General features: G+C 34.8%; 1 long non-coding RNA gene across 1 annotated transcript; it reads right to left on the reverse strand.

Moving 5' to 3' along the window:
• Nucleotides 1-6,256: 6,256 nt before the first annotated feature.
• LOC125266156 lies at nt 6,257-7,688 on the reverse strand. The gene is made up of 2 exons (XR_007184455.1): nt 7,150-7,688; nt 6,257-7,057 (listed from the first exon to the last, which is right to left on the reverse strand). It is a non-coding gene; the product is annotated as an uncharacterized LOC125266156 (long non-coding RNA).
• Between the last annotated feature and the right edge of the window lie 1,710 nt (nt 7,689-9,398).

The raw sequence follows: 9,398 nt of genomic DNA on the forward strand, positions 1-9,398 counted from the left end.
TTTTAAGGAATTAATTTGGTTGATTCTAACTCAATTCTTATATGTTGAATTTAATTAATAATATTGCTTGTAATCTGTTGCCACAATTTTATTGAGTAGATAAAGCGTATTACTTTTTACAGTCAGTAGAATGTCTGTTGGGGGACCATCAAAATAAAGTGTAAGCAGATAACACAGACAGTCTACTAATATTCTAATGACTGGTAGTTGACATGCAGTTGTAGTTAGTAGAATGTGGCTTATTGAAAAAAGTGTTACACAGATGTGTAATCCAAAGATATCAAAAACTCTATTTTTATTGGTAAGAATTTCACTTCACCCACTTTCTTTAACATTAAATAGATTCTCGTCTTTCAATGAACGTAAAATGAACTTTGATGTTTCTTCTTTAATCTGTGCTCAAAAAAAGGTGCCCTTCAAGGTTATTGTGCAGTTGTGTGTTTAGAAACGCACTGTATCAACTGTACCCACTGTAGAATTGTGTCAGATGCTATCAAGTCCCACAGATGTGGAATGCAGAATACATAAGGAGAATACATTTAAATTTTCAGTCAAGCAATGAATTAATGAATAAATGAATGAAATAATTATATTTTATTTACCGACAACAATAGGAAACATGATTAAATGAGTAAAAGAATGAATACAAGTAACCATCACAATACATAAATACATATACAAGTCAACAACACATAAAACAAAGCTTTATTCAAACTTACTGTTCTAACAATCATGTATTTACAGGTGGTGAACCCCACATCCTACTGCCATCTCAACACAGCTGTGCCAATTTTGCGTCTGACCACCATGCCGACGTTCGCCTGTCTTTGCCATCCATCATGTCCCTCTCTGCTGCTCTTCTCAATGGGGACATGAAGTTGATCCAGAAGATGAGGAAGACCATGATGAATGATCCTCTTGAACTCAACTTTGAAGCAAGAGTGTTAGTAAAGTTGCTGGTTCGATCTCTGCAGCGGTCACCACCAGTGTGTCCTTGAGCAAGGCACTTTACTCCAGGTTGCGGGATTGTTCCTGTAATAAGTGCACTGTAAGTCGCTTTGGATAAGGGCATCTGCCAAATGCATAAATGTAAATATAAATAAATTTAAATGAGATTTTTGTAAATCCTTTTTTTGAAAAGCTGTTTATTTCTTAAAGTTTATTTCTTCTAGCTACTACTATAATATAAATGCATACATACATTTCATACAATTTCTATTTGGGGCCTTAAAGGGTTAGTTCACCTAAACATATACATTCAGTCATTATTTACTCGCCTTCACGCTTCAATCCCTGTTTTTTTTTTTTTTTTTTTTTTTTTTTTTTCAGAACACAAAAGATAATTTTGGTCAAGATTGTCTTGCTGGTTTCTGTTCATGCAATATCAGTCAATGGAGCCTGACTTCCAGAAGCTTCATGACATTATTTGATAATGCTTTTGAAGCTTCTGAAAGTCGTGCTTCATTGTATGAATAGAAACCAACAGAACAAACTTGACCAAAAAGCAGTCATTTTAACAGCACAATGTCATTTAATTTCTGTATTAGAAGTAACAAAATGATCTTTATTTTATTTTGTTTCAGGTTTTCCCCTTTTTTTCCACAAATGCCACTGTTTCCTTGCCTTGCAGGCACTGCTCCATCACAAAAGTTCTGCAGCAAATGCACAGAAATCAAGAATAAGAAAATTGCTGTAATAAATCTGAAAAGTAAAATAAACTACAACTTTTTATTAATTTCTGTAGTATACTCACTCAAAGCCTTTGATGGCAGCATTCCTTCATTAGCCTCTCTCCACCGGATAAACACACATAAACATACATAAACATACACATCCCTGTAACATTCAGACAAGATTCAAGTTACCTTTGAGATTTAGGTGATCAATACTACATTTAAATTGTTGAGATAGTTGCTGATGTTAACTCACTTTTTATCCAACACAAATGTCAGATGTTAAATAGACCTTTAGTAAGTGTCTTTAAGATGAATTTGTTCTATGTAAATCCACTTTGGATATGTATATGTGCTTACTGGAGCTCCTCTGTTAGCTATACATAATAAAACATATTTTTACTGCAAAATCACAAATATACTATACTGTTTAGCGTCTTTACACCTTCAACAATTCAATAGTTTACTCTACAGTAGATCAACAAATGCAATTTTAACACAAGGATGCTTGTTTTTGGTTTGTAACACTTACATTTCAAAACACCCACTTCGCTTTTCTCCTCCATGTTTGATTATGATGTATACTCTCCTGTGGCCTCCTGGGAAGGCTGAGATAGAAAAGTATCAATTGATGAACACTTCAGAATCTGGGCGGAAACAGTAGGCCATCAGAGAATTTCTTGCCTGCTGTTTAATGAATACTGAGGCTTCGGACATGCTACTCTTTTTGACGTACTGTTTTCTCCTACTGTTGTAAGTAGGCATATTTGAATGCAACATTAGTATATGCATGTCCAAATCTTGCGAGAATTAGGACACCACCCAGGTATTTCTTACCTACTCTTTTAATGAATACTAAGGATTTGGACATACTTAGGGCATACTTATTAGTTTGCCTACTGCTTTTTGCCTACTATATAGTATAGGGAAGTTTGTGGTTTAGAATGTGGCCACTGTGTTTCTATTTTCTTCAGTGATTTTGCTTGTTAACAGCAGGTGTTCATCATTAATGCTAAATCATCACTAAATTAATCGCCTAATTATCTCATTAACTTTAACACTACTTCAGTGTTACTTTAACACTCTGTAGAGTGGGACCATAGCTGTGTCCCAATTCAGGGGCTGCGTCCTACAGAGGTCACATCGGACGGCTGCATACGTCATTGAGTCGGTCTCATTTAAGAAAAGTAACCGTCAGACTGCAAAGTAATAAAAAAATTACACCTCACGAGGAATAATAGTCAATTTTATTACGGTTACTTTTCTTAAATGAGACAGACTCGATGATGTATACAGCCTTCAAATGCGACCTCCGGAGGACGCACCCCCTGAATTGGGACACAGCTCTTATGTACTCCGAGCAGAGATGATTTAACTCTGGGGAAGTTAGCTGTCACACTTTTTACTCCTGTGAATATTTCTTAGAATGGGTTTATTGGAAGTTAACTTGTTTCTAAAAAAAAAAAAAAAAAAAAGCTATTGTGCATTTTCAAGGTTATTGTCTAGGGGCCGTATTCACAAAATATCTTAAGGCTAAAAGTAGCTCCTAATTTACAGATTTAGGAGAAACTCTTAAAAATAATGGCCGTGTGTGTCAGTCTTAAATTTTGGACTCCTAAATTTTTGCTCTAAGTGTATTTCACAAAGCATTTTAGAGATAAAACCTGCTCCTAAATCTGTGAAACCTTAGGAGTAGTCAAGAGGACTCCTAAGTCACTAAAACCAAATCACAAATAATCCTAATCCACCCAAAGACACTGTACATCATTGAGGCAATAGCGATAGAGCCTTAGGTGCTGAACCTTTTCTTGTGCAATGCATATTTTGATTTATAGATTTGAATACAATAAAATGCCAAAAATAAATCCTTAATAAATAAATAATGTACTATTACCTGTGGCAGTTGTTTTCACGAGTTCACACTTACAAATGTAGAATAGAGTAAAAAAAAAATTATATAATAAGCGTTTTTGGCATTCTTGGAATTTATTTAGCCCAAACTCCAAGCTTGGAATTTATTTAGCGTAAACCCAGAGTTCGCCCCATATCCCAGCTGAGAGTGAGGAACGGGGTGGCAGAGGGATGCAGAAAACTGTCGAGGTAAGGCGTGTCGGCTCTCGTCTGTGTATATATACCTCCACTTGAGCTGATTAGATGGACCGTTGAACGCGCTCCTCCAAAAGCATAATTTGTCACTTTAATTCTGCAATCTCTGGAGACACAGACATGTAAGAGGCAGACAATTTACTGAACATATAGTTTAATTAGTGACACTTAGCCTACATTTTAAAATCTTTATTTCAATATGGCATCATTTTTATTAAAAAAATCTTTCTTTGAATATGGCAACAGTTGTATTTTAAAACCTTTATTTGAATATGGAAACATGATATCTCATTCTACAATATTTCTATGATTAAATCGCTGACAGAGACTCCTCCGCCGTCAGCCAATCACTGTGGGCATAGTTAGTAAGTGTGTTGACATCATCCAACCCCGCCCTTACTCTTAGCTTAAGACTTCTGTCTATTTCTTAGTAAGAATTAGTGAATAGGTTTTAAGAGAAAACTCTTAGCTAAGAACATTTATTGCTATTTAGGAGAACTCTTAGTGGTAAGATAAAATGTTTTGTGAATACGGCCCCAGGAAAATAGTTAATTGATTATTAAACAAGATCAGTTAAACAAGTTAATTGATCTTGAGAATAAAGTTCTTTAAACCATCATTAACATTTTGTTGACCTTATTTTTAAAAACAAGTAGACAAGTACATAGATGGGGAGGCAAGTGTAACTTTACTCAATCGTGGACTGAATGAGTTATTAAGTCACACTTGAATGCATTTACTGCACAAAATCATTTGCCCTTATGTATTTCTGTGTAAGAAATGCATAATTGTAACTGCATTTTGTCATAACACTGCATTTTGTTTCACATACATCATTAATTCCACAAAATTTGTCAGGCTACACTTGCATCCCCTAGAAGTAAAGACAAAAAAAGTACTTTATTTAAAGAAACTTTAATATTTTTGAATGTAGCCACATTGTTTAGAGTTGAAAATATATTTTATCATGAGCCTGCTAAAGAAGAGAGAGATCTACATGATGTTAAACATGAAAATAATGACCTGAATGTTGTCAGGTAGATCACAGGTAAAATAAAAGAGGTGGTCATGCTAAATACATAAAATTTGTTTAAATAGTTTGATGGAGTATACAGGATTTACTTCAGTACCCCAAGCAAGAAGAGACAAAGAACATCTTGATTTATTGATTTACTCATAAAAATATTGTAGAACGAGGTATCAAGAAAGGTCAATGAGCCAGAATTCGAACTCGGGTCACCCGAGCTGCCCACAAGGCTTTCGGCGCTGACGATAGGATATTATTTTCAACTTGACCACAATGTTTTATTCCCCATCATTCAATACATTTTACCAGTACATCAATTAACCTTTATGTTATAACATCGCAGATTAAAATCTATAAATCAAAATATTTATTGCATTAAAGAAGAAAAGGCTCAGCACCCAAGGCTCTATCGCCTATTGCCTCAATGGTGTACATTGTCTTTGGGCAGACTGCTGAGGCAGATTGCTGGCAACAACCATTTTAGAATTGTTTGTGATTTGGTCTTAGTGACTTAAGAGTCCTCTTGACTACTTCTAATGAATTTAGGAGCTCGTTTTAGCACTAAAATGCTTTGCAAAATACTCGTGCATCCTAAATTTAGGACCCATTATTTTTAAGAGTTTCTTTTAAAAGCGATGTTTTATTAAGATTAAGATTAAGATGTTTTGTGAATATGGGCCCAGATTTGTGATAACTTTATTAAAAAGAATAATATGAAATGTTTTTGAAAAACAATCTACAATCCTTGAAAAACGTTTTCAATAAACTTTTTATCGAAAAAATATATTTTTTTTTTCAATAGTAGCAGTTAACATGTTCTGCTCATGTACTGGTCGAGTGGGGTGGGGGTGGGCCTTGACAAATTCCGTTGATTTATGTAATAATTAAGAAAACAATTAAATGTGCTCCTAAGGATAGTGCAGTAATGCAGTATTGACATCAGGAACAGTTTTAGGATTATAAGGAACAGTTACAGTCCTAAAGGAGGAGACACTTCCCATTCTCATTAAAATTTAGTTATATAACAGAAATGTGGGAGGTTACTTTGCAAACTGAGGTTTTGTAATTTTAACTTACTGATCTCTGATAACTGATAAAATGAACAACAAGAGTGTTAAGAGACTGACTTTTAAATGGTGCCGGGATGTATCAAGAAGATTTTATATGAAGCTGTGCTTTGACATAGAACTGTGGCCTATTATTAAGCTATTAGTAAAACTCACCACAGACCAGAGAATAAAATTGATCATGCTTTGTCAGTAGCAGAGTGAAAACAGATATGGAATATCTGTTTATGTATAGAAATGCCTTTCCACTGCTGTTGCAACTCTGGATGTCCGAGTACAAGAAATTAATTTGTACACAAGTATCTGACTGACCTGCGATCTCATATCACAGAAATATCTATGACCTCACTTCTGCAGACTGTGATGAAAAATTTTAGACAAAGTAGATGGATGAAATAAATTTTAATAGACATTGATGTAGTAGTGACATAAGAAAAAGTACATACTTGAGTGCATGGCAATATTTTACATATATAATAGAGAAGTTACTTGACCAAAGCATAAAATATGAGAACCAAGTTGGTACATTTTTATGGCTTATTAAGTATGTAAAAAAATACTTGTGAATAAAATGATAGAACATAATTGGAGAAAACCATTACATACACCATTTACCATTTATATTTATACATGTAAATGTTTAACATAGTTATGTGATTATGGTACTTTGAATACAGCGCATCGTAAATGTACTTCATTGTAAAATGACTAGACTAATTAAAATGAAGATTTCATTAATTTGAATGAGATTTCATTACATTATCTGTCATAAAACATCATTCACATGTATGAACAATTTTTTGCTTTTTTAAACAGATTTAGTTTTAAACTTGGGACTTTTACAGTTTTCAAAGACATTTTTTAACTAATCAAATTTATATTTCTGTAGCATAAACCCCAAAATATAAGCAACTTTGTGTGGCCATTGCTTATTTAATTTTGAAGCCACAGCTGGTCTTCATCATCTCTGGAGTTGAGTAGTGAAGTTCAGTGATGTTTGAATAGCAAAAAAAAAAAAAATTCCTTCACAAGCTTGCTTACATTTTTTTTTAAATCACTAGCATTACAATCACCAAAATTAAACCAATGAGCCCCAGCACCAGTGAAGCAATATTCAGGTTCTTTGCTATCCTGGAGGACTCTTGAGCTTTTCCAGCATCTCCAAGAGTATTAGCATTGTCTACCTACAAAACAAAAATATTAATAAGTGCAGAATATGAATGTGTGATTTTTAGTTATTGATAGCTGTTTTTTAAACAAATTGTAAGTGACTTACTCTGCATGAGTAGACGATTGCTGCAATTCCAAGTGGCAAACAGCAACAAAAAGTGTTGAAGATGGACCAGGCAAGATAAGTGGGCTCATTCCTGGGGGATGTATCCATTTTTCCAAGCTCCATTGATTTTGTTTCCATATTGACCAAGCTTCAGGTTTAGGTTCAGAGTCTGTGCAGGGTGGGTCAAGGCGCTGGTTTAAATAGAGTGGGCTGTTGTCAGAGAAACAGAAGGAAAAAGCCAGGAGAAGGGAGGGTGTAAATCTCAAAAAAAAAAAAAAAAAAATCTTTGTTTTCTCATGGAAGTTACCGGCCATATCAGGTTACTCATTAAGCCGTTGCATAGGCAAAAAGGAAATTTGGGAAATGCAGTTGTTGAATGCATATTTATTGTGCATTTGTTAACTATTACAAAAAGACTCTTGTGGATGTTTTGTTGTTTTTAAATAAATAAGTTGCTGTATGTACGAGGAGAGTGAAAATGTCTTGTTCAGACTAGTTAGTATGGCACTTTATATGAATATTATATGAATATATAGACATTTAAACTAACATCTGAAGACTTAAAGGAGATTTAGTCTTGACTTTTAGGGTTCCAGACTCTCATTTCAGGTTAGCACTAGGCATGGTTGTGGTGCGGGTAATAGAGGGAGGGGGTGATGGGGTTGGGGGTGAGGGGGTGGTGTGGGGGGCTTGATGATGGTGGGTGGGGCTTAAGGAAAAATGTAATAACTGTACTGGATGCTCTTTTCCAAGTCTTCTCCAACAACATGATAGCTTTGTTAGGAACAGACCCGTAAGAAAATGCTCCGATAGGAAATTATTCTATCCATAAGAGCTTATTGGAACAGTTTATATTTATTATGAAAGGCTGCATTTTGCTTAAAAAAGTTGCATTTAGGATACCTTACCACTACCCACATTTCTGTCAGAAAATGTAAAAATATAGTTCATATATTGTTTAAATTTTTCATTAGACTTTAGGGGTTTTCAGCTCTGGCCCTTGAGGGTCACTTTCCTGCAGAGTTTAGCTCCGACCCTAAACAAACTCACCTAAATAAACATATCTAGGTCTTCAGGATTACTAGAAAGTTATAGGCAGGTGACTGATCAAGGTTGGAGCTAAACTCTGCAGGAAAGTGAACCTTGAAGGCCAGAGTTGAGAACCCCTGCTATATAGGCTTAATATTATACGTACAATTTATAATTTATATAAGAGTAAAACACTACAACCAGGGATTTTCATAATTTATTTTAAACTTATTTAGTGATGGCCGTTTTCAAGTCGTTATTTTGGTTTTTTGGCGCTCGTCACTTTATAAAATTAATATTGAACCACTGTACTCACATGAACTAATTTAAATATGTTTTTAGTACCTTTATGGATCTTGAGAGAGGAAGTGTCATTGCTTCCTATGGAGGCCTCACGGAGCCATCGGATTTTAACTAAAATATCTTAATTTGTGTTCCGAAGATTAATGAAGGTCTTACGGGTGTGGAACGGCATGAGGGTAAGTAATAAATGACAGAATTTTTTTTTGTATTGTGAAAAGAGCTATACAAAAAAATCTGAATTGAATTGCTTTAAATCCACACAGTTTTTAAAGCAGTAGTTGATTATAATTTCAGTTTTTTAACTTTAGTTAGTGAGTAATGTTGCTGTTTGAGCATAAACAACATCTGCAAAGTTACGACGCTCAAAGTTCAATGCAAATGGAGATATTTTTACTTTTAAAGAATTTTCTGTTTAAAGACTACAACAAATGGCTGGTAGGGACTACAACAAGGTTCTTCCTTGAATTTACATAAATCCTGGCCCCAAGAACACACAACAAAGTGGGTGAGGCCATGTTGGGCTGCTTTAGAGAAGAGGAAGAGTTGTTGTTGCCATGCTGTCATTTTACACCGGACTGCTTCACAAATGAGGGTCAATTCAACGCTGGATTTGTACAAAAGATTAACATGACGGCACATGCTAGTCGATGAGTTAAATAAACTCCACAGCAACTACATAAATTTATTCACTAACCGTTCAGAAACATCCAGATGCATTCTATAAGTTGTAACTTAACACAAAAACAACGTGTTTTTGATCACACCCAGGGACAGATTTGACAAGCTATAATAAATTATCTGAGGGGTATTCTGAGCTGAAACTTCAGAGGCACATTCTGGGGACACCAGAGACTTATGTTACATCTTGTAAAAGGGGCATTATAGGTCCCCTTTAAAGGGGATAAAGGTAGTCACCA

The sequence above is a fragment of the Megalobrama amblycephala genome, linkage group LG4 (assembly GCF_018812025.1).
Source record: "Megalobrama amblycephala isolate DHTTF-2021 linkage group LG4, ASM1881202v1, whole genome shotgun sequence".
Classification (NCBI taxonomy): domain Eukaryota; kingdom Metazoa; phylum Chordata; class Actinopteri; order Cypriniformes; family Xenocyprididae; genus Megalobrama; species Megalobrama amblycephala.